The sequence below is a fragment of the Neovison vison genome, chromosome 7, assembly GCF_020171115.1.
Source record: "Neovison vison isolate M4711 chromosome 7, ASM_NN_V1, whole genome shotgun sequence".
Taxonomy (NCBI): Eukaryota; Metazoa; Chordata; class Mammalia; order Carnivora; family Mustelidae; genus Neogale; species Neogale vison.
In genome coordinates, this window is record NC_058097.1 from 116024381 (window position 1) to 116043877 (window position 19497).

Sequence of the window (19497 nt, forward strand, 5' to 3'; positions counted from 1 at the left end):
CATGAAGCTAGCGAACTGTGCAATACACGAAAACCAGGCTCACGTACAGGCGTGTGCGCACCGCACGAACACACACACTCGATCTTGGACAGGAGAGGGATGATAGGAATCCGAGGTTGGAAGGACCTTGTTTCCCTCTCCCACTGATCCCTGAGATGCCTCACGAGCCTCAAACCGGCTGAGATCGCCAGCTGGGCCGTTCACTTCTCCTCCCACCCCACCCCCACCCAACCCCCTTCCGCCCCCTCCCCGCAGCCTCCGGTCTCCGGTCTCCGGCAGAAAGGGAAAAGAACGCTTGGATTAAGTGGTGAGCTGCCTGCCTCTAAAAGGGCCGGGAGGCGTTTCAAGCTTGAGTGCCGGAAAAACCACGGCAATCTTCGGCAGCCACCACGTGGGGCGGCGAGAACGACAGCGGTACCTGTAGGACCCACAGCTGGCCGGGCTCTGGCGCCAGCCCCGACGGCGGCCCGGCCATCTCCGCCCGCCGGCTCCTTGGCCTCACCTCCTCCGGGGCCTCGGTTAACCTCCTGGCGCTGCAAGGTGCCTGCGCGCAGTTCGCGGGCGAGGCGGGGGGCGGGAGGCGCGGACGGCTCCACCTGATGGAGAAGAGTGGAGAGTCTTGGACCTCGGAGCGCGCGGCGGGGCGAAGCGAGGCGAGGCGAGGCGAGGGGAGGCGAGGCGAATGGAGGGGAGGGGGAGGGAGGGGAAAGATGGGGAGAGGAGGGGAAGGGAGGGAGGAGGAAGACCGCCCCCCACCCCGTGGGAGCTTGCGCGTCCTAAAGGCGGGACGCGAGGCACCTGGGCTCCGGGCACGACCCCGTGGAGGTGACAGTCCTAAAGAGACAGCAGAAAACCAAGCACTTGGATAACTGCCCGAATTCAGGTTCTCTGCACATCCCGGCTTCAGGTCTCTGATGCGCCCACCGCGCAAGCCGGGGTCCCTCGCCAGCAGGTGGCAACCTCTCCAGCGTTTCCTCTCCTGGACCTTAGCCGGGGAGGCCGAGTTCTTCAGTCCCCAGCCCCCCTCTCCCGGGCCTTCAGTGCCCAGTCCTGTGTCCTTTGAACCGCCTGGCGCTGGCGGGCGAGAGCTACGGGGAGGCCGGAGCCCACAGAGAATGAGGGCTGCCTGCAGATTCTGCTACTCTGCGGCCAAGATGCTTTGGAAGGGCCAAGTCTCTGCAGGACTGCTTCCAAACCTGGCTCTCCTGGCAGAAAGCGTGCCCCCAGAGTTTTCTGAGGTCTGGGACAAAGAGAGTGAGGCAGGAGGGGTCTAGGTGCAGCAGTGGGGGGGTAGGGGGGGGAATTGTTGCTGAAGCTCCTGGTGGAGTTCATTATCGACCATGCAGACCCTAGCTCATCACTACTTTCCAGTGACCTTTCCTTTGGCTGTGAGTTCAATGTCTGTAATATTTATTTCCTCCATTTGGGCAAAGGCCTGTGTGGGATACTTAAGAAAGATGTGTGGAATGAATACACGAAGACCTTCTAGTTGAGAAGTAGTTTGTCTTCTAGTTGGGAGGAAGTAAACACAGGTGGAGACATGGGAAAAAATTTATGAAACAGCTCATTGGCTTTTTTTTTTTTTTAAAGATTTTATTTATTTGTTAGTTGATGGGGGGCTGAGATGCGGCCCAGAGCCCCCAACCTTCAGCCCTATATCTGTACTGCCCACCTCTCCCCTCTCTCCCACCCCGCTCCTGGTGGCTGGGCGCGCTCTCTTTGTCTCCTCGTGTTCCCCAGGTGCTGTTACTCCGAATAAAGAGAGGAAGAGGGAGAGGTGGTTTTAGGAGACAGGCAGTCATCATAAGTGGAGAATTTCCTGTTTAATGCCTCTTCACAATATTTGTTGCACAGATACATTATAAACCACATTTCCTTTTGTTTTTCATATATCCTGCCAAAGCTGGCTAATACCTTCTTGTCCAGGGATTTTAAACACATCTTGAACGGGCCTCTCCATGGAGTTTAGGGTAATCCGACTCTCCGTCCTGGGTAAGTTAATAAGAGCTCCAAGCCTCATATCCTTCCAGAGACTAAATGGTCTTCAGGGGTCCTCCCTGGGTGGCAGCCTGTCTGACCTGGACAGTCACAGTCTTCTAACCAATTTCTTTTTCATTTTCTGAGCCACATTTCTTTATGACATCTGAGGAGGTGGGTTATAGGCCCTGATTCCTGTGATCAGTCTTTCCATGAGAGTGCAGAAAGGCCCAAAGGATGAAGTCTTCAGCTTTTGGAAACATCCTCCAAAGGGCAGGATGACTCTTTCTCCCTTGATTCGCCAAAGACCCAGCCTGAAGGAGGGCATCATGGTGAGTCTATGGACCCGGCTCTGGCCTAGACACACTGAATTTTTGCAGTCACTTCATGAATCTGGGCACGGCTTTCTTCATCTATGAAAATGACTGGATTAAGACAGTGGCTCTCCAGAGCCCCTCCCAGTCCTGAGACTCTGCTGCCTATTCTCCAGAGGCTCCCCCTCCAAGACTGGAGAGATTTGGGGGTGCTTGCACGGAGCCCCCAGGGTCAGAGCAAGTGACTAGGCACGGATGATCCCCACCAGGGAGAAAACAGTGGCTGGCCTGAAATCTACACAGACTGCCCTGCTCTCTTGTCGGTTTCAGCTTCCCCCAACCCTTCCAATGTTCCTCCTGCACTGACTGTTCTCTGTCTTTCCACAGCTTGCTCCACTGGTGCTTTCCCTCCTCTCATTATTTTCCCCAGAACCATACCCCACATCCAGCCTGGATTCTGGGTTCCAGAACAGCTTTTCTTCAACATACATCCTATAATTGCATTGGATGGAAACGTTTCATTAAAGCAAGGGAGTGCTGAGGCCGGGGTGGCTGGTGGTAAAGACTTCCCCTTGAAAGGCAATAAGGATCAGGACACCTTGTATTTTTAAGTCCGTCTTCATACAAATCCTACTCAACTGGACAATGGGGCTGCTTGTGACTCTTCCTCGAAATCTTGGCAGCTCCATGCAGGTAGAAGCAGGGCCTCCTCAGTTCACGATCCCTGCAGCAGCTCTTGTCCTGGTAGGCGGTAGGCACTCAATACATAATGCTGAATGAATGGAAAAGTTTACCTAGTGCCCCACATCCTATTTCCTGTTTTCTGAATCCAATTTAACTTCTTCTTCGCTGCGTTATTAAACCATTGTCAAACATCTGGCATGTGCCTGCCACGGCTCTGGCTGTATTTTATGGGGATGGGTAATGAATTGAGCCTATATATAGTTTGCAAAATGTGGAACACACTTTAAGATGCATAGCACTATAGAAATGAAAGATATTTTTATCTCTTCAGCATCATTCTGCACAAGGAGACAATTCTCCAGCAGCACTGTTTAAGAACAATAGACCTGGTTAGCCTTGACACACTCATGCATGTGGGGCACTGGGTATTCAATTCACATGGGAACAGCATTATCTCTCTCAGCAAAGGCCTGCAGAGTATAATTTACAGGGAAGAAAAGATATGAGAAGCGTTATGAAAGGAGGTGCCGGGGCCCCCTTGCCTTGTCTCATCGCCGACGGAGTGCAGAGGCCAGGACCTCTGTCCACGCTTCAGGGATGGCAGGGAAGACGAGTCCCAGCATCCCTCTTCAGTGCTCAGAACAAGTCTTGTGTCATTTCGGAATGTGCCATGTGCTCTTTTTGTGTGCATGAATAGGCTAATTGTGGAAATATGGAAAGACAAAGTGAAACTCCACTTGATGACTCATTTGTGGTATTCAAAGTCTTAGAGATTATGCTGCTTTTTATCCTTTTCCCCCATTATTACATTTCATGACCCCTCCCCACACAAACAGGCACACACACGCCCTGGGGCCGACCGATGTTAGAATTTAGTAAACCTTTTGGCAGCACAGGGAACAGGTGCACCTCACCACAAGCCTCGTCCTGCTTCCTGCCTGGGTGACCAACTCATTTCTCTTGTTTGCTTATTGTGTACAGCACTTTTCCTTCTCTCCTGGATTTCTCTCTGCCTCCTCCCTTCCTTCTTTTCTTCCTTCCTTCTGTCCATATTAAAAAAAAAATCTATCTAGAGATAAATATAAAAGTTGTACATCCATCTTTTTAACGTTAAATAAGTTTCTGTATGTTCAGACCCTTACACACACACACACACACACACACACACACACACACCCCTTTCCTATTAACATGCTGGCAATGGGCCTCCTACCCAAAATATTCTGAACTCTGGAGCTCAAGCTCCAGTTTTCATCACCTCTGCCTGAATCTATACCCCCCTCAACTCACTGCCAAGTCTCACCCTTGGGCCCTCCACATGCATTTGAAATGCAGTTCTATAATATCTTCCCCATGCTTAAAAATGCGCATGCTCCCTATGGTAGAATATAAACTCTCCATTGTATTATAAGGCCTTATTAAACCAATGTACCTTTTCTGCCTCACTGCCAGCCCCCTCCTTCACAACTCACCGTTAAGCCAGACTACTCTTCACGGCTTAGGGGCAGCAGACACTTTTTCTTTTCTATACTGTTCTCAGCCCATTTCCTCTCCTGGCATGTCTTTCCTCCTTCCCTCGCCCCTTTGGGGCCACCTTTAAAACAGGTGGCCCTTGCTCGAGAACCAATTGGAACTCTCATTCCATAGGAAGTTTGCTTCCCTCCTCCTCCCCTCAGTGAAAAATGAGCATCTTATTCATCTAAGTTTCCATAGCATTCATGAGCTCTTATTATACAACAGTTAGCAATTACAATTACTTATTTACACGTCTACCTTCTACACACTATGTGAAATCTTCAAGGTCAAGGATCATTTGGGGGAATTTTCAAGGTCAAGGATCATTTGGGGGAATTTATTTTTGCCGAATGTATCACTCAATGCCTGGCATCTAACAATTGTTTGCCAGATGACATCTAAACAGAATAAAATTAGGCAGACAAAGTCCTGTTTCTATGACTATCCAGTCTCAAGCTTGAGATTTTCTTTCTTCATCATCAGATGCTTTTATACCCCATGAGATCCAAGAAATTCCATATCCAGCACCTGGAACTTGGCCCATCTGAAAATCTAGAGGGAAAGCTTTCTGAGTACACATTTTAAACCCAAGTCCCAGGCAAACATGGGAGGTGGTGTTAGCCTTGTGTATAAAACACAGCTCAACTCCAGCTCCTGTATTAGGAGAACAGCTAGAAATCCCCGTTATTCGAAATGTTTAATTGCACAGTCCTAAACCAGTGGAGAAGCCAGCACACTCCACAATGATTATATGAACACAGGTTCAAAGCCCATGAGAAAAACCAACATTAATTTTCCCAACTCAGTCCAGTTCGAATTGAATTGATTGCTAAGTGTTTTTTCTGTTGTCCGTGTCTGTCTGAGGGTGTGAGCAGGAAGAGGCAGAAACTCCTTCTCCAGCTTGCTTCATTGTGCCAGCCCAGCTTAGTCCCCCTTGATTCTTTGTAATCGTATAGAAGTGGAGAGTCTGGGGTAATACAGTGGTTCTCAGTGTGGGGTTCCTGGGCCAGGAGCATCAGTAGTCCTTGAGAACTTGTTGGAGAGGTGAATCCATCAGTCCCACCCCAGACCTCTGGAATCAGAATGTCTGGGTTGGGGTCCAGCTATCTGTGTTTTAACAAGCCTGCTGATAATTTGGATGCCTGCTAATGTTTGAGAACCACTGGTATTAGAATTCCCATGGACCATCACTCAGCCTCAACAATGATTAAGCCATGGCCAATTCTGTTTCATCTTTCTTCCCTTCCTCCCATCTCACTGGTTTATTTTGAAGCAAATTCAGACATCCCATCCTTTCAACCATAAGCATTTGAGAATGCGATAAGAGACTTTAATGTGGATGAAAATAATACTTTATAGTATACATTTGTTGGATATCTGAGCCAGACCATTCATCTCTAGACAATTCATCCTTGAAATACATTCCACAGCCTTTGTATGGTCGTTCTTGGCCCAAAAAGACAGCTCAACTAGTTAAGACAGAGAAATATCTTTTGTTTTGTTTTGTTCCATTGTTTTTGGATTACGAATTTATCATTCAGAAAAAGATGAGTCTGATCATTATGATGGGGAAGAAAAATCAAAGAAGCAAGCCCGACTTGAGCCCCCTAATAAAAGGACGCATGCCTTCACCTTGAAAGAGGCTGACTCCTTACACTTTATAGAAGTTTCAGCCTACTCCCTACTCATAGGCTCTGAGGTCTGACTGTTCTTGCAGAATTGTGATAGAGTCACGATTTCTCTCCATATTCCTTTGCTTGATCTTCTCTATGGTTTACTTGCTTTTGCATGAAAATGGGCCAGAGTTCAGTAGGAACCGTGCCCAGACCTGATGCTCCCTGAGAAATATGGGAGCACACCCATGACCTTGTTCTTATCAGCTGAGTGTGCTAGCCTTCTACGTGAACCAGCTGGGCTCATCACAGTGGGAATCTCATTGTCTGGTCCCCTCCAGGTCTATCATACCCCACGAGTACTTATTAGGCTCTGAAAAACTCAAGAGATTATTTGCTCCCCTCTTCAGATGTCTGTGGCAAAAACTGACACTTGCATGGAGCATGATTTGATAGCAATATCTGCAAAGTGTCAGAAAGGGGAGGGGATCGATACACTTAATTTACTTGGAATAATTCATTGCCTAACTGGAGTTTTCAGTGAGGGCAGACAAATTCCACACTAAACGGACTCTCCCACCTGGACTGAGAGGAGTACAGTGAATCCATCTTTTGAATGAGATGTAAAACTGAGTTTCTTGCTTTCATTAATGGCTCCCTTGGCCCTTTCTTTCTTGAGACGGGGTGTTCATGCAGGCAGCCATTTTTCAAAGCAGGTGATGTATGCTATTGACTGAAAGTTCCCTTGCTATTCCCCCCTGAGCTGATTGTTTTCACTCTCTGTCCTTGTATCTGGGTGTGTTGCTTGCTCTGAGGTTGCCATTTTGGAGCTCTGTTCCACCTCAAGACAAAGGAAGCATGCGGATGTTTTTCTTTGGTGGAGAGTGGTGGTGATTTTGTTTTTCTTTTCTTTCAAAGCTAAACCAATAGGAAATCTGGTTGTCATGGGATTGGAAATTACAAGTAAGGACAAATTGCATATGGCGGTCTGGGGGAGATCTTCAGGATGGTGTATGGAGGTCACAGAGTCCCTGTGAGATAATACTGAAGAAGTATCTAGATTTAATGGCTTCACAATGATCTCTCAACCTCCCATCTCATTTATCTGGCACTGTGTGCAGAATGACTTGCAATGGAATTTTCCACATAGGAGCCATGATAGCCCATGAGTTCTAAGTTTTTGAAAGAATCCACTGGAGGGTTGCTCCTTTATTAAGATACAACCATCCCTGCCAAATGCTTACTGTTGGCCCAGTGGCATTGCATTGACACAGGACAGGAAGGGGACAGGAACCATGTATCCCAGTTGAAGTAGCTCAAGGAGCTTGGGGAGGAGGGATGTAATTATAAGGCACCTTCAGATAATTATGCCATTACTATATAATTATGAAGTGCCACTTTCTACTTTAACTACCTGAAATTCAGAGATCACTCAGCAACGGGCTCTCTACTGAGCTTTGTCGTGCTTCCTGACGGGGAGGGAAAAAGTACACAGTAAGAAAACACCAGGCTCTAGAGGGGCATAGAAAGTCCTGAGACAGTAGCTTGAAAAGGTCAGGAGGTGAATTTCCATTCTCCTCTTTTGTCAACATTTCCCACTTTTCTGTACCCCATTTGAATTTGCTACCATGACGGAAAGAAAACATCTCTTTTTCTCTTTATTGTCAATAGGTTGGCAGGGGAAAAAAAAAAAAAAAACAAGATATAAATCTCTGTGAATATTTTTCATCATCCTTTAAAATATAAGAGATTGGGGCACCTGGATGGCTCAGTCAGTTAAACCTCTGACTCTTGGTTTCAGCTGTTTGTGTTCTCAGGGTTGTGAGTTTGAGCCCCATGTCAGGCTCTGCACACAGCATGGAGTTGGCTTGAGATCCTTGCCCCTCCTTCTACCATCCCCTCTGCTCCTGCCCCACCCCCACGCTTTCTCTGAAATCTTAAATTAAATGAATCATAAAATAAAATAAGATAAATGAGAGATTGGTCAACAGATACTTGTTGAATGCTTGCCTTTCTTAGGATACTATAAAGAACACAAAAAACTGAAGACACAGGTCCCTATCTTCAAATACTTTCCAATGCAGGTGAAGACACGAATCAGAAGCATTGCTTGATTCAGCCAACCACTTATTCGTTCATTCATTCAAATGTTCATGGTACACGTTTATTGAGCACCTACTTTGTGTCAGGCATTAGAAACAGGTGCTGGCAGCATAGAGCTGAAGAAGATTTGCATTCTGTCCTCGGGGAGTCTGTTCCAGTCTAGTAAGACATAAAGGACAATAGCATGAGCTTTTGAGACAAGCTGACAGTGATCCAGTGACACAGAAGCTCTGAGGAGGGAGTGTCTGCTGTGGGCAGGGTAGACAGGGAAATTTGGCAAAGGCCTCCGCTGGAGCAGGAAGGCTCAGAGTTCAAGTTTGACCTGAGTTGTGGCTAGGTTAGAGACATGGATACCCACTGCCCTCTCTTTTCCACTTCATGTACCATCTCCTACATCACAAGCCAGAAAACTTGATAGGAGAAGCATAACTGTAATAGAGAATGAGATTAATTCCTAATTTTGATTTCCTTTGAATCATTTTTACTTGACTGAGTCAAACTTGCTGGGGAAGATGATTCATTACTATCTATTTTAAATCATCATCAGGAAGCACAATGACACCCCAACATGATAGAGAATGTATTTCAAGTGAAGAAATCTCAATTTTTTTTAACTTAAAAAAATTGATTTGGTTTTTCCTTGTAGAACATAAGGGAAAGAAAAGACCTAAAATTTTTTATTTTAAAGAATGCACTACTGGTGATTGAAGTCATATATTACTTATGTAAGCAAAAGCTAAAAAAGACAATCTCACTTAAAAAATCAAATATTACAACATACAGAGGAAAATGTGAATACTTTCTTTCACCAATCCTCACCCCAAATCTACTCCCAGAGGTAACCACCATTATCAGTTTTGATAATGGACCCTTCTAGTTTTGTGGACCCTTCTAGTCTTCTGTTATATGTTTACATACACAACTAAGGACAAGCATTCTATATACATTTGCATAAATAGAGACACACATGATATATATTCTTCTGCAATTATGTCTTCTTTGCATTTTACAATATATCTCTTAGATTCCAAAGATAGTCTGCTTTAATATGCCTCAAGGAAACAGAAATGGAAGTGTTCATTTCCTTTTTTTCTCTGCTTTCCAAGGGAAGACTTGTTTCTTTCATTCTTATCTGATCCAGGCTCCCAGTAATTGTTGTCGTGGTCAGGGCAAGGGGGCACAAGGGAATAGGTGAGGGCCCAGGGGAAATAGGAGCCACACCGAGCCTCCAGGTTTTTAAATCTGGCCTAAATATAGGAGATGAAAACAGGACCGAAAATGAACTCTTGAAACACACGGGCAAACGATGATCAGCAGACCTCAGGGAGGGAGCAAGACAGCTTTCACCTTGAACTAATCACTCTCAAGTCCAGATTTATTAATCAGTTTCTATGCACAAAAATGAACAAGTGCTTCAGGGGTATTCTTGCCACCGCTGCCCCTTCTCTGCTAAAAGATAGAAGGAGAGAGAGAGGAGGGGAGAGAGAGAGAGCGAGAGAGAAGATAAGAGAAAAAGATTATCTCTGCCCTCTACTTGCCTGAGGTTGTGTTTCTTGGATGCTGGTCTCAGGGAGAATTTGGGGGCTTCCGTTCTCTCAGCCCACCCAGGAGCACACAAACAAAGCAGAAAACGATTTGTCCTGGGTTCAAAGAGTGACCACTTGATGTTTATTAGATCAGCTCTCTGCATTCAAACCTTTTGACTCCAGAGAGGGATGAAGTCTTGGAGAAAGCATTCTTCAATTGATTGGGTGTTAGATCTAATTAACCAGAGACTTTAATATCAATCAGGCACATGTCCCCTGTTCCCATCCCCAGGACAGGTGTCATTTTCTGTATTAGAGAAGGAGGTTCATTCTTGAAATGTGCAAGTTGCAGAAATAGACACCAGATCGTACAAGTTGTAGAAACAGACACCAGATCTCAGTCTTTGGGGCAGATTCCCGTCCTTGGAGAAGGCAAGGAAAACACTACCCAGGGCTTCTCCGGAGACGATCATCGAAAGCACGTTTGTGGAGCCAGTTCAAAATTTGAATCAGTTGTTATACTGAAGACGTTTATTGCAGATCATGGAGAAAGGGCCTAGGCAGGCATGCCAGTCTGTATCCTGGCATAAAATAACTTAGTTGGGAATCTGAAGGAAATTTCTAGATTTAGTCTAGAAAAGAAATTTCTGGACTACATATAGAGGTGTGGGCAGGGTGAAGGGAACCAATAGAAGCTGGTATTGGGCACTTAGGGACAAGGAACAGTGATTCAGCCATTACTGCCCTCACCCTGAAATAGTGAGTGGTGGGACCAGTGTCTCTGGAGCCTCTGAGAACTGAAGCATGGGGTGGGGGTGAGGGGGACAAGTGGTAAGTGTTCTAGTCACAGAGGGACAGGTGCTGCCCGTATCAGGACCTAATCCTGAAGCAGAAAGGCGGTGGAAGAAACATAACCCCTTCTCTCTCCCATCTCTTTCTGGTGACTCTTGATAGCTGAATCCAATGGGACATCAGAAGGAAAAGGAATCTGGAGATGAATGCCACGGAGTCAGTTTCTCAGGGCACAGAACACAGTGAAGAAGGTACGTACGAGAAGGAATCCTGGCGGTACGATGGTGGTCAGGGGATGGAGAGACTGGCCGTCACTTCAGCTCAATAAAGATTCAACCTGGAAACGAAAACAGGTCAGCCCAGAACAACCTGGTGGAAATTCAGGGAGCTCAGATCCAATCAAAAGGGCAAAGGAACTGTGGTCCATGTCACACTCATGAGCTTAGAGCTCAGAAGAGGCAGAATAAGCCACCAGTCACTGAATCATAGAGTCCCGATCCTTTGGGCATTAAATGGATCACAGGGTCCACTGGCTGGAAGAGAATTCTAGAATTCACCCTCCAGTCTCCGAGGGGGTAGTACTAGACTATTCCGGGGGGTTGAGAGGTCACAACATTTTCACTCACACAGTTTTCTGAGATGTTCATTTTCACCTATCATTAGCCATGCAAGCAAAACGGAAAAAAAAAAAAATTCCATTATAAACACCGAGGCATTTACTATGGGACACAGAGCACTTTAAACTTTGTGCTGGAGATAAACAAGATATGATCTCGGCTCTTCTGAAGCTTCCATCCTGCTGAATGAGGCAGATACGGGCACGGCAAATGATAATTCCAAGTGGGATGTGAGTAGTGCTTTAACAGAGATAAATACAATATGTTACAAAAGAATAGAAAAGTTGGAGGTTAATTTTGATTGCATTTGACAGCATCAGGAGGAGCAGGGCGCTGTCTCAGCTTGGTTTTAAAGAAGAGGTGAACTTAGAAAAGGGGTGGGCGATGCGGGGAGAGAAAACAGCACCTGCCTGGCGGGGGTTGGTGTACAGATGCTCTGGTCTGGGCTGGGATACGAAGCGGGCGGGAAGAAATGGGACCAGAAAGGTCGGTCGGGTAGAACCAGAGACTATCTGAACAACAGCAGGAAGGCATTTGGGGCTGAGATGGCCCAGTTACCTGTTGGGTATTCATTATCCTCGAGCCCTTACTAACAAAACCCCATTTTTTTTCTGAGTGTCATTGTAACCACTTAAAACTAGGGACCTCCTCAGCTCCCTTGCAGCTGGAGGAGCATCACATGACCCAAGTCCCCCAGTACCGTAGGTCAACAGAAGCCCACTAGATGAGGCTTCTGGGAGAGCCAGTGCATGACTCATCAAATGGGACTCACCTGGCCCAGGCCCTTTGGCCTTTGCTTGCTTCTCCTTTTTCCTGTCTAGAACGTGATCTTTTTCTTTTTCTTTTTTTTTTTTTTAATTTTATGTATTTATTTGATGGACAGAGATCATAAGTAGGCAGAGGCAGGCAGAGAGAGAGAGAGAGGAGGAAGCAGACTCCCCGCTGAGCAGAGAGCCTGATGCGGGGCTCAAACCCAGGACCCTGGGATCATGACCCGAGCTGAAGGCAGAGGCTTTAACCCACTGAGCCACACAGGCACCCCTAGAACGTGATCTTGAGGCCTGGAGGTGGAACAGACATCTTGTCGCCACAGAACAAAGACCCATGCTTGGGAGAAGGAAAGGAATAAGAAAGAACCCGAGTTTTCTGACTTCATGGAACAGCCACAGCAATGCTGAGATGTTTACCTTCTGACTTCCTTTTCTTTCGCTATGTGGCTCTACTGTACGCGGATAAGAAATGGTCTGTACCTGGTATTCGGAAGCTTTGTTTTTAGTTCAGCTCAATCCCTGGACATGAAAAGCCATGGGATAGAACCGGTATTCAGTGGTCTGGCTGCTGTCACTCCAGCTCTGACCCCCAGTTAGCAAGATGGCTCAGGGTGATTCACTTAGCCTTTCTGGGAACAGCATCTTTGTTTATAAAATATGGGTTTTCGCCTAAGATCTCTGAAGGACCATTGAGCCCCACTGTTTCCCTACTAGAGTAATGTATGAGGAAGACGGCAGGAGGTCATGTGGCCACTGCACACAGCAGGACAGCTCAGAGCAGGAAAGTTAATTACGTGGTTTTAACACTTGGAGAGAAAGGAGGTAGTGAGGACTTGAACTCGGGACACAGAGACACGCAACAAGGAGTTGGTTGTGCAACCAACAGGTGTCCCAGATTGATTGGATGGAGACTGTGCACTGGAGGAGAAGCTGCCACTGACTGATCCAAAAGGTGAATAAAGCACAAAGGATGTAAAAAGACTATGTATTCCTCAGTATTACAAAGATTTCAAAATAGATTTTTGGAGATGTTGAAAGAAAGAGTGTGACCTCATCTAACACTCTTTGGAGGTCATAGATACAGAAACAAACAATAATAACCATAATTTTGATTCATGCCCCACGTTCCCCCCTCAAAACCCCAAGGCATGCTCACATGGTTACTAGAAGTTTATGGGTGTGACGTCCTTGCTCAGTAAAGTGGGAGGACCCTGTCACCTGTCCCCAGTGGGCTGGCAGAGAAATTGCAAGGTGGGGACGTAGGAGTCTGTTTAAATGCTAAGGGAAGGGGGGCCTAGGTGGCTCAGTCAGTTAAGCGGCTGCCTTCAGCTGGGATCATGACTCCAGGGTCCTTGGGTCAGGCCCCATGTCAGGCTCCCTGCTCAGTGGGGAACCTGCTTCTCCCTCTGTGTGACGCTCTGCCTTCTTATGCTCTCTCTCTCTCTCTCTCTCGCTTGCTCTCTCTGTCAAAGAAAGAAAGAAAGAAAATCTTTAAAAAAAAAAAGAGAGAGAGAAATGCTAAGGCAAGTCAGGGGCACAGCTGGCTCTCACAACTGCCCGCCTCTGTGCTGATCTGGGCTCCTCAGGGCCAGTGAGACATGACAAAAGCGAGGATCGGGGTGGTCCCTCCCCCAACTCTGTACTAGTTCCAGAACACAGAGGCTAATAAATGATCTCTCTACTTCGTTTTATTTCTCACGACAATTTGTCTTCCTCTCCAGAGCCATATCTGGAAGCCCTAGAGCAGTGGGATCATACCCAAGACTTAAAAATCCAACGTGGAAAATGAGAGTAAGGGTCTTAGCCTCAGTTTCCCCACTGCTGGGGCACTGAGAAAGCATTCTGAGCCCCAGAGGCATTTCTTGCTCGTCTGGTTCTTCATTCTGAGAAGCCGGGTCTCCTTTCCAACTTTCGTAAACCTGCATTTCCGTGCGGTCCCATCCCAGACACAATTCCATTCAAAGACCTCTCTTGCAAACAATGGGGGCATAACTGGTATATTTTCATCCAAAAATGGCATCCAAGAGCATTCCGCTATGCCGCCAAGCCAGCACTTTTAGAAGCATCTGACGATATTAATTTCAGGCTATTTCCTGAGGTTTGCAGGAAACTAAAATGCAGAAAGTGCTGTGGCAAAAAATTAAAGCTTCATGGGGAAAAAAAAGGAAGATTGACAGGAAACGGGACTTCAATAGCACAGCTTACACGGAGTAGCGAGGAGCGCTGCCCTCCTTTCTGTGTATCAACGTATGAGTCGGGAAAAACAACTCTCTCTCATTTGGGGAAAGGGCCTTGCCTCCATGCGGTAGAGATGTGATGCTTGGAGTAAATACACAGAACTCGCAGGCACTGGTCCCTTGGACTGGGTTGTAAATCATTGCTGGGGGGCAGACTTTGCCATAAAGACAAAATTGTACCTGATTTTTCTCCAATAAAAAGGAAAAATCTAAGGGAACCATACCATCAGCTTTTCTACAAGCCATGATTATTCTGTGCTACTTGATTTCTCCACATCTGCCCCCCGCCCCCAGCCAGCCCCCCTGATGTCCAACATTGGAATCTGATTGTTTCAATTCAGGCCTCTCTGGAAAGAAATTCCTTCTAAACCTCCCCAGTGTGATAATAATTTGAAACGAAGTCTTCCCCTAAACATACCATCTCTCCTTTTAAAAGCATCTTTCTTTGTCTGCTTTTCTCTCTCTCCTGATGATCAGTGCTTGTTTTCTTGGCTACCGCCTGTACCCTTGGCCTTGCTTTGAGGCTCTCTTCCTGTTTCTCACCAGTAGGTGGACGTGGACCTGCTCAGCGCAGACAGGATTTCTAGCATATTCACTAGGAAGCCCTCTATAGTCTCAGGAATTTCTGGGAAGAATGACCAAGTGGGTCATTGACTGGTTGGTTACCACCAAAGCCCATGGAGGTTGGTTACCCCCAAAGCCTGGAAGGACATCGGCTAAGCCTTCTGAATTAAAAATAGTTAAAATTAGGGGCGCCTGGGTGGCTCAGCGGGTTAAGCCTCTACCTTCGGCTCAGGTTATGATCCCAGAGTCCTGGGATCAAGCCCCACATCGGGCTCTCTGTTCAGCAAGGAGCCTGCTGCCTCCTCTCTCTCTGCCTGCTTCTCTGCCTACTTGTGATCTCTGTCTGTCAAATAAATAAATAAAATCTTTAAAAAAAAGTTAAAATTAGTTCATTCTGAATTAAAAATAGTTCCATTAGTCCCAGATGCCTTTGCCTGTTGCTATGGGGTCAACAAGGGCACAGGGACCAAGCCTGGAGGTGCCCGTGGGAATGTGGATGTGTAGGTCATACTGGGATGCCTTCATCTTAGGGACAGGCTAAGGAGTCTTTGCCAGCCACGAGGAGGCCTTGGCGCTCCCAAGGGGCCTCAGGAGGCCCACCGTGTTGCACAGATCAGTTTAAAAAGCAAGTTAGTCAGGTGATCGGGGAGCGGAGAACCTCGGAAGGCACCCAGACTGGGCTGGGCTGAGAGGCTGCGCATCCCTGAGCTTTTCTCTGTTCGTTCCATGGCGTGGGACCAAGTGAGGTTGTTGCTTTTCTTTTCTTTTTTCAAATTTATAGGTGCAAGACATGGCCAAATGCCACCATGGGTAGTGTTAAACCTATCATGCATTGTTGTTATTGAGTCTAGGTGAGAGAAGAGCTGGTGAGAAACAGTGCTACCGCGCCTCGTGGAAGTTAGAATATGGACAGCGAATTAGATGCAGCGCGTGCGCATGACTGTGGAGGCCCTGGAAGGAGAGTTTCCCCTCAGATATCCCAATAACCATATGAGACCTGTTACTATTATGACCTCCATGATACGCGGCTCAGTCAGGTCGAATAATGCTTCCAAGACCTAGTGGTGGGACTGCCTGGGGAGGGCATTAGAACTCATTCTCAGGAAAGCATGTTGTTAACTGCACATCGTTCTAGAAACTTGCCTGGTTATTCTTAATCTTGGGCAGGAGGCGGGAAGACATCGTGAGGAATAACAACAGGCATTGGGGCCCAATGGGTGAATAGTCAAATTAGAATAAGACTTTGGAAAAGTCACTGGGATTCCTCCTAGCTTGGTTCCTCTCTGCGGTGGCCCAGACTGTGTTCCGGTAGTCATCTGGATCCTGACATCTTCTGGGAGAGCCACAGCGATGAGCGAGGGCACACGGCTGAGGGCACATGGTGGCCCTCAGAAGCCTGCAGAATGCAGGAGGGAGGGAGTACATGGGTGACTTTGTCAGGGGGTGGACACTTCGGAGGGTGAAGGGACCCCTAGGACCTCTGAACCTTGAAGGTGTTCCTGTGGTTTCTGTCCCATCTCCCTGCTCAAGCTCGGGGACAGTTCGTCTTGGCTTGCTGGTTGTTGGCACAGATGTTAAAGGCTATTAGGGGAGCAAATGGAAAGCTTTTTCTGAGCTAAAAAATAAGTGTGGGTTTGGCCTATTGATCTGAACACAATAGAATAGTTCTCATAATTCCAGCGCCTGGGCTGTCAGGCACACAAAGGCATTTGCCAAATCACAAACCCAGTAAATACAATTTGGCAGTGTGTGTCGGGGTGAACCAAAGAGAAGAGACAGTGAGGGGTCTCAGGTTCACCCGTGTTTGGAGAGGTAGCTTTCAAGATTCTAAACACTGTGATTTGGAGACGTCTTGTGTTCCGTGTTGACCAATGATTTGGAATCCTGGCTTCCATAAGTATCTACGATCTTGTTCTCTTTTATGACGGAACATCGGGAACCTTGCTCCTTTCAACTAATTGCTCAAGGTTTCAGACACTCTGGGAACTGTCATTTGTTAACCTTCTAAAAAGAGTGGGGAGCAGAATACAGAGCTTATGGTGGAAGGGACTGGGAATGACAGGTCTGACTTGAATTGTCTCTGCTCTGTGATTCCTTTCTGTTTGGGACCCAGGGAAAGTCATTTTCAAAGCTGAAACCTTCTGAAGTAACCAGTGGCTGCTTATTTTTTCTTTCTTTTTTTCCTATTCTCACTTCAGGCTTGTCAAGTTTTAGTCCGGAGTGGTTACAAGAGGACCTCACTATCATAAATCTGGAAATCCTCTATCGATATGGATTATTTTACAGATTCCCTGAAAATAAAAGGAAACTTGGGGAAGGTAAAAATCTGGTGTTTTCCAAATGCCTGACCTTGCCTGTGCTGCACTTCTTGCAGGACTGTTCCCTTTAGAATTTGTGTCGTCCTTCCTTTCGACCGCTCCTGACCTTGCAAGCCTCAGCCCGGACACACCCATACTTCGGTTTAATTGTGTGAGACCCAAACTTCCATTCTTGCTCCTTTAGGTCATCAGACATTCCTGTTAAATCACAGGGAGACACCAGCACCCTCTTGCACAGAGTCTGGGATCTCAGAGCTCATGATACGGGAGGAGAAATCAGCAGCTGGAGTAGTCCCTTCGTGCTGGGGGAGCACACGGCCTATTGCAGTAGCCACTCCCTACGTGCCGCTCTTCACATGTAATTCATTCATTCATTAACTCGTTTTTAACTTTTCAATTTGAGTGTAGTTGACACGCCGTGTTCCATGAGTCCCAGGTAATCACAGCATGGTGATTCAACACCTCTATATGTGATGTTAGTCTCAGCACAAGTGGAGTTGCCATCTGTCACCGTACGATGCTATTACAGTAAAATCGACTGGATTCCCTGTGTTGTACCTTTTATCCCTGTGACTTATTCATCCCCTAACTGGAAGCCGGTACCTCCCACTCTCTTTACCCCCATTCCCTCTGGCAACCATCAGGTTGTTCTCCATATTTATAGGTCTAATTCATATTTATAGTTCTGATTTAATTTACTAAAATTAAATAAATTAAAAATACACTTCTCCAGTGATTCGAGTCACAGGTGAAATGCCTAGTAGCCACATGTGGTTGTTGTGTTGGTATAGATTTTATAGACCATTTCTAACATCACAGAAAGTTTTTTTTTGAAGTATTTATTTATTTATTTTTGAGAGAGAGTGCACGTGCACAAGTGGTGGTGGGGGGTGTTGCGGGTGGAGGGAAGCAGACTCCCTACTCCATACGAGCCCAATGTGAGACTCAGCCTCAGGACCCTGGGATCCTGAACTGAGTTGAACGCAAACACTTCAACTGACAGAGCCACCCAGGCACCCTAACATCACAGAAAGTTCTACTGGGCAGTACTGATCTAGTCTCTTTACCTGATCACTTTTTTTTAAAGCTTTTATGTAAATTCCAGCTAGTTAACATACAGTGTAATATTAGTTTCAGGTGTGAAATATAGTGATTCAACACTTCCATACAACACTCCTTGCTCATCACAAGTGCCCTCCTTCATCCCCATCACCTGTTTCCCCCATCCCCCCACCACCTCCTCTCTCCTAACCATCAGTTAAGGGATTTTTTTTGTTGTTGTTCTTTATTTTCAGTAGCTAAGAATCTGTTCTTGCTTTACTCTCTCTCTTTCTCTTCCTCATTTTTCCCCGTTGCTTGTTTGTTTTGTTTCTTAAATTCCACTTATGAGTGAAATCACATGGTGTTTGTCTTTCTCTGACTTACTTTGCTTAGCATAATACTCTCTAGCTCCATCTGCATTGCTGCAAATGGCAAGATTTCATTACTTTTTTATGGCTGAATAATATTCCAGTGTGTATATGTGCGCGCACGCGCGTGCGCTTGTGTGTGTGTGTACATGCATACATACCACTTCTTCTTTATCCATCCCTCCATTGACAAGAATCTACTTGGGCTGCTTCTGTATCTTGGTTATTGTGAATAATTCTGCTCTGTTGCTTACCCAAACACTTTTAAGCTGACAGGCATGGAAACAAGACTGACAGGGTTTGTTCCATACAGATGATAGTCACAGAAATGGTCAAACTTTGGTTTGATAACAGTCATGCTTTCAAATAGAGCAAGCCAGAGATAACTTCTTTGCAAAATTAATGGTGTTCCCATCTAGTCCTGATGAAAAATTAAGACACTTAGGTCCCTTCGGAAATAGATGAGTGGACATCAATGTACCACAACTGCTGCGGACTGAATTGTATCTTAAACATTCTTATGCAGAAGCCCTAACCCCCAAGGAAACTGTGTTTAGAGGAGATAAGGCCTACGAAGAGGCGATAAAGGTTAAATGAGGTCATAACGGTGGGACCCTAATTCAACAGAGTTGTTGCCCTTGTAAGAAGATGAGACATCAGAGTTTGCTCTCGTCTCTGTGTGAGGAACATCAAGAAGGCAGCCTTCTGCAAGCCAGGAAGAGAGCTCTCACTAGAACTAGATTGTACTGACAGCCTGACCTTGGACTTCCTGCCTCCAGAGCTCTAGGGAAATAAATTCCTATTGTTTAAGTCCCCCAGTCTGTAATACTCTGTTATGGCAGCCCACACAGACTAATACAACAAGTTTGTATTTGAGTTGTTGCAGCTAATAATGGCTAACATTTGTAGAACATTTTCAAAGGTGATTTTACATATTTTATTTGCTTTTCACAAAAGCCCCTGAGGCTGGTATTAATATTATGAGTTTATAGATGAAAAAAAAAGGGGGTCTGAAAACTCTCCGATTATCACAGGTCAAACTGAGTCTGGAAAACCAG